This window comes from Lynx canadensis, chromosome A1, assembly GCF_007474595.2.
Source record: "Lynx canadensis isolate LIC74 chromosome A1, mLynCan4.pri.v2, whole genome shotgun sequence".
Classification (NCBI taxonomy): domain Eukaryota; kingdom Metazoa; phylum Chordata; class Mammalia; order Carnivora; family Felidae; genus Lynx; species Lynx canadensis.
Genome location: NC_044303.2, coordinates 159,028,088 through 159,044,496, shown reverse-complemented (window position 1 = coordinate 159,044,496; position 16,409 = coordinate 159,028,088). Strand labels below are relative to the sequence as shown.

Below are 16,409 nucleotides of genomic sequence, written 5' to 3'. Positions count from 1 at the left end.
CGTGTTAGTAGAATCTAGACTTCAGTCTCTTTTCCCTTCCAACCTGCTGTTCCTTGCTCTTGCTCTCTCAGATTCCTACCCCCATCCTTGCCATCAGACCCATATTTAATACATTGTGAGTACCTAATCTTGACTCAATGCTTTGGACATGAATTTTGTTTTTTCCCTCTGGCCCCACTTATTTTCTTTCATCCTCCCTATTCTGCTCCCTAGGGACCGGCCATCTAGGCCGGGACATGAATTACGTGTATTCAGTCAGCATTAAAATAAAGTGAGTATAAAACATATTTTCTCAATCATATGTGACTTTTAAATTTACGGTTATTTTGTAATGATGGCAAATGATACTGTATTATTGCTGTGATTCTACCTCTCATTCAAAAGCAAGGGCATAGAGTATGCAGTCGCAATTATATAATCCCTAGAGCCAGCCTACCTGGATTTGCAAATCACATCTAATTCCTTGACTATGTAACTTTGGGAAAGTCACTTAATTTCTCTGTGCTGTTTTCTCATCTGTAAAATAGGAATGATGGGGATAAAACTGCTTTTCAGGGTTGCATTAGAAGTATTTCCCATTGGGGCACCTGGGTGGCTGAGTCAATTGAGTGTCTGACTTCAGCTCAGGTCATGATCTCATGGCTCATGGGTTCAAGCCCCACATCAGGCTCCACGCTGGCAATGTGGAGGCTGCTTGGGATTCTCTTTCTCTCTCCCTCTCTCTCTCAAAAATAAATTAATTAATTAAGTAAATAAATACAATAATAAAAAATAAACATTTTAAATCAGTATTACCTATTTTTTATTGACACATAATTAACACTCAATGTTACATTAGTTTCAGGTGTACCGCACGGTGATTCCACACGTCTGTATATTATGCCGTGCTCACCACAAGTGTAGCTAGCATCAATCACCATATGACATTATTACAGGAAGTATTACCTATTTTTATTACGCTTGTTGTTGCAACTCATTACACTAAAATTTACTGAGAGTTTTTTATGTGCCAGGCACTGTGCTAGATGTCGAGGATAAAATGATCACAACATGCAGTTTCTTCTCTCAAAGTACTCACTTCCAGCCAGGGAAACGGTCAAACAAAACGATGACAATACACAAAGTGATAAATTTACCAGGAGTAAGACAGGATGCTTTGAGACCACATGGGAGGCTAACCTCCTGGAATTTGCATGGGAGAAACTCGGGAGACCAGGATGGTGGTCTAGAGACTTGTGGACCCAGGGAGATTATATGGAAGTATTTCAACATTTTAATGACTGGAACAACTATAATGTGTATACCTGTTAACTATCAGGCCTATGACCTAGAAAACTACTGAGTTCTCCCATTCTTGAACCCAGCTCTGCACTTCGTGGTGGTAACATGTGCAGGGACAGAAAGGCAGATAGATAGTCCACATGTGATATGTTGGGTTTATACTTGAGAAGGAAAACACATATCCATCAACACACGTGTGCACATATGTGCATAGGTGTGTTTGCACTAATTATCAGAGAACTGAAAATTACCTTCTTCTGCATCTTTTTATTCCTTTCTATTCCTATAAGGACAAGAAGGGAATGTCTTGGGCCTCAAATTCACTGGACTGTAAAAACAGATCTAAGTGTGGCTCAAGCAGTTGAGTAAGTGATAGAGAGGTAGAAATGATCCAAGGGCAGCCAAAGTTTGGCTGCAATATTCTTAGACTGGAGGTGAACCAAGGTTTAAAAAATGTCATCATACCTTTTTTTTTTTTTTTTAAACAGAGTGTGTGGTTGCTGTGAGTTATGTCCTTACTCTGAAATCAGAAGTTACTGTGCAATTCACTAGGGAAGCCCCACCAGGGGCATTGATCTGGTCATACCCATTTGGGTTGACTTTTCCTCCAAAGCCTTCTTGATACACTATTGTTTCAAGAGTGAGAGATGCAAGGTATGCTGTGAAAGTATTTTGACATAATTACTGTTTATATTCTTGCAGTTCCACTTCATTGGATATTTATTCAACTTCCCTCATCATTGACTGAAAGTATTTTTCTACAGGCAAGAAGGAATAATGGTGAGTACCATCATTATTACATTTGTTATCATAATCATGATGATGCAAACATATAGTCTCTTCTCCTCCAGTGTGTTTTTCTTTAATACTAATTTACACGTATGTGTTAAAAGATAAACCAAGGCATATTAAACATTTTAAACATTTATTTGAGCAACACTCAATCTGAATCAGGCAGCATCAAACTGCAAGTAGTCAGGAATGTTCCATTGACAGAATCTAAGGGAAACACTTTTAGAGAGAAGAGGTGGAAGCAAAGCAAGAAAATTATTTGGCTATATAGCTTATGCAGTTACATTATTTGGGAAAGTGTAATTGGCTTGTGATTGGCTTGTGATTGATTTGTCCTTACGTTTGTGATCGGCTTGTCATTGGTCATTAGGATTGTCCTTAGGTTTCCATTTCTTAACCTTGAGGCATTTACAGGTTTAGGTTTGGGATTGCCTACATAGGCTGCTAAGATATTAGAATCACCTGAGTCTAATGGCCTCCTGGTTTAATTAATTTCACATACATGATATACGAATTGGAGAATGAGGTCAGTGTATTGGGGAAGTTGTGTGTAAGTTGTGTGAAGTCTACTCTTGGATTGTATTTTAAATTTTGGTCAAACAGATTTCTGTGGAAGTGCCTGTCTTCAGGGACATGTATTTCAAAAGAGGAAGTAAGCATGACTCCAGGGTAAAAGGTCACAAAGGTTGGAACGACTGAGATTCTTTGGCAAATGCCCATGGAAATTTACCCATTCTAGTATAACTTCTTATTAGGATTTTAATTAGTTCTGTTTAGGGCATTGGTTTCAAACTTTCATTGATTTTGAGTATTCTGCTGTTAATGCTATTTTTCCCTACAGACCCTATTATTTTTAGTGTACAATTTTTGCAAAATGCAAAGTTGTTCAGGAACACATAATGGTGTTATTGTAAATGCCTCTATTTGTCACTTGAACATAAAAGATGAAAATAAAAACCAAGAGTTCACAGTTTTGGTTTGTTTTACAACATTGGTCATTGATTTGAGTGCATAAATCTGCTTAATCCAATTTGTTTATAGATCCAAGTAAAATTATGGGCCATAGACCACTTTATCAACATCTATTTACATCTTTCAGTATCAATTGAATTAAAAACATAGTACTAATTTGTGTCAATGACTACAATCTTTTATTGATATTTGCTACCTTCTAGATGGTCACTATGCTAAGTGTGTTGCATGATCATCTCATTTGTTCTCACAACAGATTTAGGAGGTTGATATTATTACTTCCATTTTATAGATGAGAAAAGAAACTTTTAAGAAAATTAAGTAAGTAGGGGCGCCTGGGTGGCTCAGTTGGTTAAGTGTCCCACTTCTGCTCAGGTCATGATCTCATGGTTTGTGAGTTTGAGCCCTGCACCAGGCTCTGTGCTGACAGCTCAGAGCCTGGAACCTGCTTTGGATTTCGTGTCTCCCTCTCTCTCTGCCCCTCCCCTGCTCATGCTTTGTCTCTCTCTGTCTCTCGATAATAAATAAATGTTAATTTTTTTTTAAAGAAAAGTAAGTAGCTCAGGTAACACAGCTGTATGTGTGTGTATTCAAGACTGCTCAGGAACAAGAGAGCAGGATTATTGAACTCAAGATAGGGTAAAAATGGCAGTGACTACAGATTTTCTCCAATGAGGTAATGTCCTTCAAAAACCCATCCTTTACTGTTCTGTTTGTTTGTTTTTTGTTTTGTTTTCTGACAGAGTGTGCAAGTGAGAAGAGGGGCACAGGAAAAGAGACTCTGAACCCCATCGGGAGGTGTGGGGCTCAATCCCACGACTCTGGTATCATGACCTGAACTGAAATCAAGAGTCAGACACTCAATTCCTCAACCAACTGAGCCACCCAGTTGCCCCTATTGTTCTTTTTTAAGTGAATACTTCCTCTCTTTGGGCACAAATGCAATTCCTACCACTATTAAGAGTCTGCACCACTTTGCTTACCTTTCTAAGGTACAGGAAAATTATCTTTTCTTAGTCCTTTTAAGTACCTTGAGGTTGATTGGACTACAAATTTGAAACACTATTTCCTGTAACCTTAGGCACTCTGCTCACAAAACAAATGTTGAAACCCTGCATGGGGAAAACAATCTTCCCAAAGCCACATTTCACTGTGAGTTCCAAATTTACATCTGTCACTGGCCTGTGTGGGAAAGGAAATTTGCCTTAACAGGTTTGTTCCCTAGTTTACAGTGTGAATGAATACAATTCAGATTATCCAATCCCTTGATGGAAGAAAATGGGTCCACTGGGCTAAACTGAGTTGATAACAGTTGCCCTTCTTACCTAACGGGTGCCTTTATATCTTCCAGTTCTTGACATTTGCCTATCTGTACACACTTCTAACTAGAGATAAGAATACAAAGCATTGGCACTGACTTTTGGAATAATTTTTCTGAACTTAATAGTGTACATATTCTCAATATGTGTGAGGCTAAAGCAATTGTAGCCTTTCTGTGTTAGAGTACATCGTCAGATTTACCTGCAGCCTTCCAATCTATTTCTGCTACAATCTAGATTCTGTTCTCCCCTACCTTCTGTCCACAGGTTGTTTCAAACCAGAGAGAGAGAGCAAACAATATCTCCCCTGGAATCATTGGCACCAGTCCTGTCTTTAGAGAATACAGCTTGGCCCTTCCTTCCTCAGTATCTTCTAGACTTGAAGACTGATTTGCTCTTCTTTGTTTTAGCAGCTTTCTGGCCTCAATCCTTTATCTGCTTAACTCTGTATTTGTTGAATGAGTGAACAAGTGCACATACTACCAGCTCAGTCCAGTCTCCCAACTCTGCCCATAAAGTGAATCAAGGGGCATTATTTTTAGCCACGTAAGAGAAATGTTTTAATAAAATATTTCTAGACAATCAAATTTAAAGTAATCTAACATCTACTACATATTATTCTGTCTTATTGTGAGTACAGTGCATTCATATTTCAAGGTAGATGAATCATAAGATAATTTAAAGCAGTTTAGCCATGAAAATCCCTGCAGCATGTGAAGAACTAAGATTAAATTTAAGGCAATAATAATTCCTTGTCAGAAGAAAATGAATATATTCATCAAGGTACTTATTTGAAAAGTAATTGAGTTACCGTTTCTATTCACATTACCATCTGAACATTGTAAAACTAGATTTAAAACTATGGGATTGTAATATGGTTTTTTGAAAAATCTATTTTAATTGTCAGGCTTGAATATGAGACTCTGCATCTAAAATAAGTTATTTTTTCAAAAGTAGGAGAGCACTAAATTATATTTATGGGAACATAATATCATTTTTTGGTTGTTAAATAGAGTTCCTATAACTTGTCATAAAATTTTAACTAGAAAATTCTAAGAATGAGGTTTTTTTCAATATTTACTTCAAAACAAATTTGAAAACATAAGTTTCTTGAGCCACAAATCTAGATATGCAAAAATTGTATTTTTTGTCTATATGTGATTTGAACTGACTGAACTATCTTGAGACCCAAATCCACCCAATTTAGAAATTCAGGAGTCAAATCATGGTTTTCTTAGTGAATTCTGGGATTGTGTCTTTCTCGTTCAGGGTTTTTATTTTCTACTTGGAGGTCAGGGATGGGCCTTATGGTACACACAGACTGGGGAGGTTAGAGATAGCAATCTTGTCTTCAGTCAGGATTCATCCTTACTGTCACTCCCTTTTCATAAAAATAATGTTGTTCATCTACATTATCTGTGTCAGACATGATGCTCCTGAGTATATAAGGCCAGAAAAATGTACTGACGCTCTCTTTGTTGTAGTAAATCAGGGAATCTAAGAGCCTTGATCCATGGTAATAGAAGTGGGAATCTGGAAAAAAGTCAAGTGAAGGATTCCCACAGAGAGAACTCACTGTTGGATGCATGAAATGAAAAAATGAATGAATAATGAATGAACAAATAAATGCGTAAATAAGTGAATATTTTCATTGAGGCCTAGGAAGCTGTTTGCTCCTCTTTTCACATGATACAACCACTCTAAGTTGATTGCTTTTTCTCTTCTCTGCTGTCAGAGGACTTGCTGCTTGCCTTCTGTACCACAATTATTATCTGTGCTGTCCTTGCGATTGATCTCCTTTACACTTCCTGTTTTTTTCTTCTTTGGTATTTCCTCTGGCTCTTGTCCTCTTTCCTGTGTCTCAGCTTTCCTGAGAAAAGGTTAATGCTTCATTGCCATTTTCAGTGAGAGCAATCAGGCACTGCTGGCCCCAGCATACGGTGCACTGTTGTGTTCTTTGGCTCCTCTGCTGCTTCCGTGCTAGAAAGGCCCGTCATTGTAACTGCTCCCATTCCAGGGCTCGAGAAGAGGCTTGCCAGAAAACAGATATTGTACTTATTGTCCTAGATTGAAAACATAAAGTGAAATCAGAATCTGGGTGTAGGTCTGCTTCATCATGCCTGTAGATTGCATGGACAAAAACCCACAGGGCCTAGGCTGAAAAAAGAAAGAAACCAAAGAAAAGCAGCATCAAAAAAATGTTTGACATTATCGATCAATCAAGCAGTCTAGTTTAACTGTGGTGGTAGCCCATGCCAACACTGCTCTGTGTCCCGAGTATACAGAGGGCTCTAGACTTTTGTTTTTCCTTGGTGTTTTGTTTATAATCTAATTCACTTGTAGATTCTGGTATCCCTGCTCATTCTTTATCAGTAAAAGGAGACATACCAGGTAAGTCACCATGCAGTCTGATGAAGTTCACCCACTTCTCAAATTCATGCTTCAACAGAGACAGAATTATTGCTTAGAAAATTACTTTCAGATAATCAAATCTCAAAGTCATGCCTTCAGTTAGAGAAAAGTTTAATTACTATAAAGCGTTAATTAAATATAGACCATAACTTAATTATCACAGGCTTTTAATTACCTGAAAGCCTTTCTTATCAGAAATAATTTTCATGGATGCTGTTTATATATTAAAATAGATATTTTTGAGGGAGTAGAAAGCGAAAGAAACTGAACATGCCAAAATGTTTTCTGACACCCTCAGCTGTATTATCAGGTCTGTGATTCTAAAGCAGCGTTCTACAAAGTGGGCACCATAGGATACTAATGTGTGGTGCTGGGGTGGAGGTAGGTGGACCATGGGGAGGTTTCTATGGACTAATAGGTTAGGAAAGCAGTGGGAGAGTTGAGGAGTTTAATTTGTTATTTTTATTTCGTACAACAAGCTTTAGTAACAGACCCTTTAGTAGCATGCCAATAATGCAGTATAAATCTCCAAGAGAAAGAAATACATGCAGCATTTCCTGGTTTTATTTCAATAGAATGGTAGAAGATCTATGTCCTGGTGTTCTATGGAGCACGTTTTGGTATATCTACACTATAAATTAATAAAAGTAATTACCAGGATACATATAAATATGGTGTTTACATATAAAGGACATATCAAAGTTAAAAATTGATAACAGAAGCATGGCATAAAGAGCTATGACTGGAGCAAGTGTGCTTGGTACAATTTCACAGAATTCATTTGTACATGTATCAGTCTTGCCAGTGTTAGTAGGTTGCTAAATAAATACATGACATTGAAGTATACATTCCGCAGAATATCAGATGAGTTATTTTGAAAATCAGCAAGACTTAATGGAAATCAATCTTATTTAGTTGCTTATTATTGTTCAATCAAGTGAAGGTTTATTTCAATAGATTGAGGGAACTTCTATTTCAGTGTTACAATATATAGTAATCACAAAATTAAGCTTAAAGCATTCATAGAAGCCTTTGCTCCAAATTCAAGTTCTTTATTACAATACGAAGGTATCATCAGGAAAAGTTTTTCATAACCAATATTTTAGCATCCATTTATTTCTCTCAACTCTTGTTACTTACGATATTACTTACTTAATATTGGCTTTCAGATTATCTTTGTCTAGCACATTTTAAAAAAGATTTATTTCATGTCGACTTAACTTTTTTTAAAAAAAATTTAATGTTTTTATTTATTTTTGAGAGACAGAGACAGAGCATGAGTGGGGAGGGGCAGAGAGAGAGGGAGACACAGAATCCGAAGGAGGCTCCAGGCTCTGAGCTGTCAGCACAGAGCCTAATGCAAGACTAGAACTCATGAACCACAAGATCATGACCTGAGCTGAAGTCAGACGCTTAACCAACTGAGTCACCCAGGCACCCCTTGACTTAACTTTTACATGGCATTTTCCTGGACAGTCACCATGCCATTTCAATGACCATCTGATTATGGCATGCAAATAGGACCTTAAATTCATCATTTGTTCCATTTTTAAACTTATTTACATCAGCAGAAGCAGTCTCCAAGTCAACTAATTCTTTTACCATTGCTTCTCTATTTCTGAATTCTGAATTTTGATTCATTTTCTGATTGTCTGGATAGGGGAGAAGATGCAGGGGGTTGGGAAAGATAACAAAATATAAAACTGTCATCCATGACTTTACTACTCACTGTGTGATCCCGGACTAACAGCAGCAGCAACAGCATCTCTTGGGAGTTTGTTAGAAATGAAGAAATTCATGCCCATCCCAGACCTACTGAATCAGAATCTGCATTTTAACAAGATGCCTAGGAAATTCATATGCATATTAAAGTTTAAGAACTGGTAGAGGACATCAGTTCTCAAACTGGGCAGTATATTGCAATCACCTTGGGAGTTTAAAAAGGTACTGATGTCTAGCTTCCTGTGGAAATTCTGATTCAGTTGGTATAGAGTCTGGCCTCAGTATCAATTTTTTTTTTAATTTTAATTCCAGTATAATTAACACATAGTGTTTTGTTGGTTTCGGGTGTACAATATAGTGATTCAACAATTCTATACATTACTTAGTGCTCATCAAGATAAGTGTACTCTTAATTCCCTTCATCTGTTTCACCTTGCCCATCTCCCCTCTGGCAACCATCAGTTCATTCTCTATAATTAAAAGTCTGTTTTTTGGTTTGTCTCTTTTTTCCTTGGTCCTTTGTTTTTTAAACTCCACATATGAGTGAAATCACATTTGGCTTTTCCTGACTGGCTTATTGCTCTTAGCATTATACCCTCTAGTTGTTACAAATGGCAAGATTTTATTCTTTTTTATGATTAATAGTCGTGTGTGTGTGTGTGTGTGTGTGTGCGTGTGTGTGTGTGTGTGTTTACCACATCTTTACCATTTTTCTGTTGATGGACCTTGGGTTGCTTCCACAATTTGGCAATTGTAAATAATGCTGCCACAAACACAGGGGTGAATACATCTGTTCAAATTAGTGTTTTTGTATTCTTGGGTAAATACCCAATAGTGGGATTAACGGATCATATGGTAATTCCATTTCTAATTTTTTGAGAAATTTCTGGACTCGTTTCCAAGGTGGCTACACCAGTTTGCATTCCTACCAACAGTGCAAGAGGGTTCCTTTTTCTCCATATCCTTGCCAACACTTGTTGTTTCTTGTGTTTTTTATTTTAGCCATTCTGTCAGGTGTGAGGTGATCTCTTATTGTAGTTTTTGTTTGTGTTTCCCTAATAATGAGTGATCTTGAGCACCTTTTCATATGTCTCTTGACCATCTGGATGTCTTCAGAGAAATGTCTGCTAATGTCTTCTATTTTTTTTAGTTTATTTATTTATTTTGAGAGAGACAGAGACTGTGCAAGTGGGGAGGGGCAGTGTGTGTGTGTGTGTGTGTGTGTGTGTGTGTGTGTGTGTGAGAGAGAGAGAGAGAGAGAGAGAGAGAATCCCAAGCAGGTTCCGTGCTGCCAGCACAGAGCCCCATGCAGTGCTCAAACCCATGAAACCATGAGAGCATGACCTGAGCCAAAACTAAGAGTCAGATGCTCAACTGACTGAGGTACCCAGGCGTCCATGTCTTCTGTCCATTTTTAATTTGGATCATTTGTTTTTGGGGGTGGAGTTGTATAAGTTCTTTATATATTTTAGAAACTAACCCTTTATCAGATACGTCATTTGCAAATATCTACTCCCATTTCGTAGGTTGCCTTTTAGTTTTCTTAAGTGTTTCCTTCCCTGTGCAGAAGTTTTTTATTTTGATGAAGTCCCAAAGTTTATTTTTGCTTTTGTTTCCCTTGCCTTAGATGACGTATCTAGTATCTAGTAAGAAGTTGCTGCAGCCAATGTCAAAGAGGTTACTGTCTGTTTTCTGCTTTAGGATTTTAATGGTTCCAGGTCTCACAATTAGGGTCTTATTCCATTTTGAGTTTATTTCTGTGTATGGTGTAACAAAGTGGTCCAGTTTCATTCTTTTGTATGTAGCTGTCTGGTTTTCCCAAAACCATTTGCTGAAGAGACTATCTTTTCCCCATTGCATATTTTTTTCCTCCTTTGTCAAAGATTAATTGACCATATAATCATGGGTTTATTTTGGGGCTTTCTATTCTTTTCTAAAGATCTATATGTCTATTTTTGTACCGTTACCATATTATTTTGATTACTATAGAGTTGTAGTATATCTTGTAATCTGGGATTGTAAGACCATCAGTTTTTATCTTTTCAAGATTTCTTTGGCTATTCAGAGTCTTTTGTGTTTCCATACAAATTTTAGAAATATTTGGTCTAGTTCTGTGAAAAAAATGTTGTTGGCATTTTGATAGGGATTGCGTTCAATTTGTAGAGTACTTGGGAGTAGTATGGACATTTTAACAATATTTGTTCCTCTAATCCATGAGCGTGGAATTTCTTTCCATTTGTTTGTGTCATCTTCAATTTCTTTCACCAGTGTTTTATAATTTTCAGAGTACAGGTCTTTCACCTCCTTGGTTAAATTTATTCCTGGGTATTTTATTATTTTTGGTGCAATTGTAAATGGGACTGTTTTCTTAATTTCTCTTTTTCCTACTTCATTCTTAGTGTATAGGAATGCAATGATTTCTGCACATTGATTTTGTATCCTACAACCTTCCTAAATTCATTTATCAGTTATAGTAATTTTTGGTAGAGTTTTTGGGTTTTATATATGTAGTATTATGTCATCTGCAAATAGTGAAAATTTTACTTCTTCCTCACTAATTTGGATGCCTTTATTTTTGTGTGCGTGTTGTCTATTGTTGTGGCTAGGACTTCTAGTACTCTGTTGAATAAAACTGATGAGTGTGAATCTTTGTCTTTTTCCTGATCCTAGAGGGAAAGCTTTCAGTTTTTCACCATTGAGTATGTTGAGTATGTTGAGTATTATGTTAACTGTGGGTTTTTCATATCTGATTTTTTTTAAGTAGGCTTCATACCCAGTATGGAGCCCAATGTGGGGCCCAAACTCACAACCCTGAGACTAAAACCCAAGCCAAGATCAAGAGTTGGATACTCAAATGACTGAGCTACCCATGTACCCCCATATATGACCTTTGTTGAAGTATGTTCCCTCTAAACCTACTTTGTTGAGCATTTTTATCATAAATAGTTATTGTACTTTGTCAAATTATTTTTCTGCATCTATTGATACGACCATACTGTTTTTATCCTTTCTTTTGTTGATGTGATGTATCACATTGATTGATTTGCAAACAGTCAATTTTGCATGCAAGCAATAAACCCCACTTGTTTGTAGTGAATCATTTTTTTAATGTATTGTTATATTCAGTTGGCTAATATTTTGTTGAAGATTTTTACACCTATGTTCATCTAAGATATTGGCCTGTAGTTCTCTTTTTTGGTAGTGTCTTTATCTGGTTTTGCTTTGGGGTAATGTTGGCCTCATAGAATAAATTTGGAAGCTTTCCTTCCTCTTCTATTTTTTGGAACAGTTTGAGAAGAATAGGCATGACCTCTTCCTTAAATTTTTTTAATGTTTATTTATTTTTTGAGAGAGAGACAGACAGACAGACTGTGAGCAGGGAAGGGACAGAGAGAGAGGGAGACACAGAATCCGAAGCAAACTCCAGGATCTGAGCTGTCAGCATGAGAGTGATGTGGGGCTTGACCTCACGTACTATGAGATCATGACCTGAGCTGAAATTGGAAGCTTAACTGACTGAACCACCCAGGCACCCCTGAACTCTTCTTTAAATGTTTGGTCGAATTCACCTGTGAAGCCATCTGGTTCTGGACTTTTGTGTGTTGGGAGATTTTTGATTACTGATTTAATTTTGTTAGGGGTAATCAGTCTGTTAAAATTTTCTATTTCTTCCTGATTCAGTTTTGGTAGGTTATATGTTTCTAGGAATTTATCTATTCTAGGTTGTCCAATTTATTGGCATATATTTTTCATAATATTCTCTTATAATTGTTTGTTTTTCTGTGGTGTTTGTTGTTATTTCTCCTCTTTCAATTTGTGATTTTGTTTGAATCCTCTTTTTTTTTTTTTTTTTTTTTTAATGAATGTGGCTAAAGGTTTATCAGTTTTGTTGATCTTTTCAAAGAACTAGCTCCTGGCTTCATTGATCTGTTCTGCTGTTTTGTTTGTTTGTTGGGTCGGTTGGTTTTGTTTTTAGTTTCTATATCATTTATTTCTGTTCTAACCTTAATTATATCCTTGTTTTTGCTGTTATGGGTTTTGTTTGTTCTTTTTCTAGCTTTTAGGTGTAAGGTTAGGTTGGTTTATTTGAGATTTTTCTTGCTTCTTGAAGTAGGCCTGTGCCATAAACTCCCTCTTAGATTAGCTTTTGCTGCATCCCAAAAATTTAAAAAAAAAATTAATGTTTATTTATTTTTGAGAGAGAGAGAGAGAGAGAGAGAGAGAGAGACAGAGCGTGAGTGGGGGAGGGGCAGACACACACACACACACACACACACACACACACACACACAGAATCTGAATCAGGCTCCAGGCTCTGAGCTGTCAGCACAGAGCCCGATGCAAGGCTCACATGAGGTATGAGATCATGTCCTGAGCCGAAGTCAGATGCTTAGCTGACTGAGCCACCCAGGTGCCCCTACATCCCCCAAATTTTAAACCATTGTATTTTCATTTGTCTCCATGGAGTTTTTTATTTCTTTTTTATTTCTTTATTGATCATTCATTTTTTTAGTAGCATGTTATTTAACTTCTATATATTTGTGTTCTTTCCAAATTTTTTCTTGTGGTTGATTTCTAGTTCCATGGCATTATGGTCAGAAAACAGGCATGGTATTACTTCTATCTTTCTGAATTTGTTGAGACTTATTTTGTGGTCTAATATGTGATCTACTCTGGAGAATGTTCCATGTGCTCCTGAAAATAATGTGTATTTCATTGTTTTAGGATGGAATATTCTGAATACATCTGTTATATCTATCTGGTCCAATATGTCATTCAAAGCCTCTGTTTTCTTGTTGAATTTCTGTTTGGATTATCTATCCATTGATTTAAGTGAGGTGTTAAAGTCCTCTACAATTATTTATTACTATCTGTTACTTCCTTTATGTTTGTTATTAGCTGCTTTATGTATTTGGTTTCTCTCATGTTGAGTGCATAAATATTTATAATTGTTATATCTTCTTGTCGGATTATTCCCTTTATGATTATTATATAGTGTCCTTCTTTGGCTCCTGTTACAGTATGTTTTAAAGTCTATTTTATCCAATATAAGTATTGCTACCTCAGCTTTCATTTCACTTCCATTGGCATGAAAATGCTTTTCCATCCCCTCACTTCCATCTGTGTGTGTCTTTAGGTCTAAAATGTGTCTTTTGTAGAGAGCATACAGATGAGTCTTCCTTTTTTTTCATTCTGTCGCCCTATGTCTTTGATTAGAACATTTAGTCTATTTATGTTCAAAGTAATTTTTGATAGTTATGTATTTATTGCCATTTTGTTACTTGTTTTATGGTTGTTTTTGTAGTTCCTCTCTGTTACTTTCTTCTCTTGCTCTCTTCTCTCACAGTTTGCTGGTTTTCTTTAGTGATTATTTGGATTCTTTCTCTTGATTTTTTGCCTATCTATTACTGGTTTTGATTTTCAGTTATTATCAGGTTTATATATATCATCTTATTCATATAGCAGTCTATGTTAAGTTAATGATCACTTAAGTTTGAACCCCTTCTAAAAGCACTAAATTTTTATCTCTCTCCCCTCCAAGTTTTAGGTATATGCTGTCACATTTTACATTTTTTTATTCAGTGAGTACTTTAACTGATTTCTTTAGGATACACTTAATTTTATTGCTTTTGTGCGTCCTACTTTTCTTACTCCTGCATATGGTCTTTCTTTTCTACTCAAGGAGTCCCCTTTAACATTTCTTTCCTTATTATTTTTTAATTTTTTCAATGTTTGTTTATTATTGAGAGGAGAGACAGCACGAGTGGGGGAGGGGCAGAAAGAGAAGGAGACACAGAATCTGAAGCAGGCTGCAGGCTTTAAGCTGTCAGCACAGAGCCTGTTCCAGGACTTGAACCCACAAACTATGAGATCATGACCTGAGCCAAAGTCGGAGGCTTAACTGACTGAGCCACCCAGGGGCCCCTCTTTTATTATTATTTTTTTAACATTTCTTATAAGGCTGGTTTAGTGGTGATGAATTCCTTTAACTTTTGTTTGGGAAACTTTTTATCTCTCCTTTTCTGAATGCTAGTCTTACTGGATAGAGTACTCTTGGTTGCAGGTTTTTCCTCTTTCCGCACTTTGAATATATCATGCCACTCTCTTCTGGCCTGCAAAGTTTCTGCTGTGAAATTAGCTAGTAGCCTTATGGGGTTTCCCTTTTATGTAACTGTCTTCTTTTCTCTTGCTGCTTTTAATATTCTCTCTTTATCACTAGTTTTTGTCAGTTTAATTATTACGTGTCTTGGTATGGACCTCCTTGGGTTGATTTTGTTGGAGGCTCTCTATGTCTTCTGGATCTGGATTTCTATTTCTTTCTCCTGATTTGGATAGTTTTCAGCTATTATTTCTTCAAATAATTTTTTGCCTTTTCTCCCCTCCTTCTGGCATTCCTATAATGTGACTGTTATTACAGTTTGTATTGTCACTTAGTTTCCTTAATCTATTTTCATTTTTTATTTTTCTTTTCTCGCTCTCCTATTCAGCTCAATTGCTTTCCATTACTTTGTCCTCCAGGTTGCTAATTCATTCTTCTGTTTCCTCTAGTCTACTATTTATTCACTGTAATGGGTTTTTAATTTCAGTTATTGAGTTCTTCATCCTTGATTGGTTGTTTTTATGTTTTCTAACTCTTTGTTAAGAGTTTCACTGAGGTCCACCACTCCTCTCAAGTCCAGTGAGTGTCTTTATGGTCATTATTTAATTTATTTTTTTTAATTTTTAAACGTTTATTTATTTTTGAGAAAAAGAGAGAGAGAGAGAGAGAGAGAGAGAGAGTGAGAGAGAGAGAAAATGAGCAGGGAAGGGGCAGAGAGAAAGGGAGACACAGAATCCAAAGCAGGCTCCAGGCTCTGTGCTGTCACACAGAACCTAATGTGGGGCTTGAACCTATGAACCATGAGATCATGACCTGAGCTGAAGTTGGATGCTCAACCTACTGAGTCTCCCAGGTGCGCCCCTATAGTCATTACTTTAAATTCTCTATCAAACATATTACTTATCTCTCTTTAATTTAGCTCTATTGCTGTAATTTTGTCCTGTTATTTCATTTGGGATATATTCCTCTGTATTCTCATTTTGTCTAAGTCTCTGTGTCTGTTTCTATGTGTTAAGAAAGTCAGCTATGTTTCCTGGTCTTAAAAGTAATGGTCTTGTGAAGAAGAGGTCTTATAGTGCCCTACAGTGCAATATCCACTGTTTATCAGAAACTGATGTCTCCATTGTGTATTGTGTGTGCTCTACTGTTGTGACTGAAGTGTATTTACCTTTAGTCCAGTCATCTTCAATGGCTCTCTTTGCCTGTTGTGAGCAGTGTTTGGTCCCTGTGTTGTTGTTAGATGGCCAGTTTGGGGCTGCCTGAGGCTGCCTAGGACTTGAGTTTAGTCAAAACTTGAGTTTTAATGCCAAAACTGTAGTAGAACCAAACAGAACACTATTTCTATGTTGTCCCCTGAGAAGCTTTGTTGTTGGGTGGGTCCTGTAGTCAGACCAGATGTCAGCCCCCAGCCCACTGCTGGTGCCACTGTCTGACTGGTGTGTGTGGTTATCTTCACTTTATGGTAGTGCTGGCCCTTGTTGGGGCTGCTTGCACACTGCTAGGCTTATGGTACTCCTTTCTATGCATTCCTGCCACAGGCTTGTTAGAGGGGGTGGGTCCATAGGAGAACGTGGTGGCAGGCTGGGTACCTGATGCATCAAGGTCTGCACAGGTTCTCTGTGGGAGGGGACTTACAGCTACACAGGAGAACATCTGCTGAAATTAGGATGGAGAGGGCATTTCCACAGGAGAATTCAGGGGAAGGACATTGCTGTTAGCAGGGGAGGTAGAGAGTGTTCAGCCGCACTCATTTTTGTTTATGTAGTCTGGGGGTGGGGGGACAGATGAGAAAAATGGCACCTGCAGCTCTT

The 16,409-nt window shown here is 37.2% G+C and overlaps 1 pseudogene; it reads right to left on the bottom strand.

Annotated features, from left to right (window-relative positions):
* LOC115519468 overlaps positions 1-16,409 on the bottom strand; it is a 113,442-nt pseudogene that overhangs the window by 58,832 nt on the left and 38,201 nt on the right.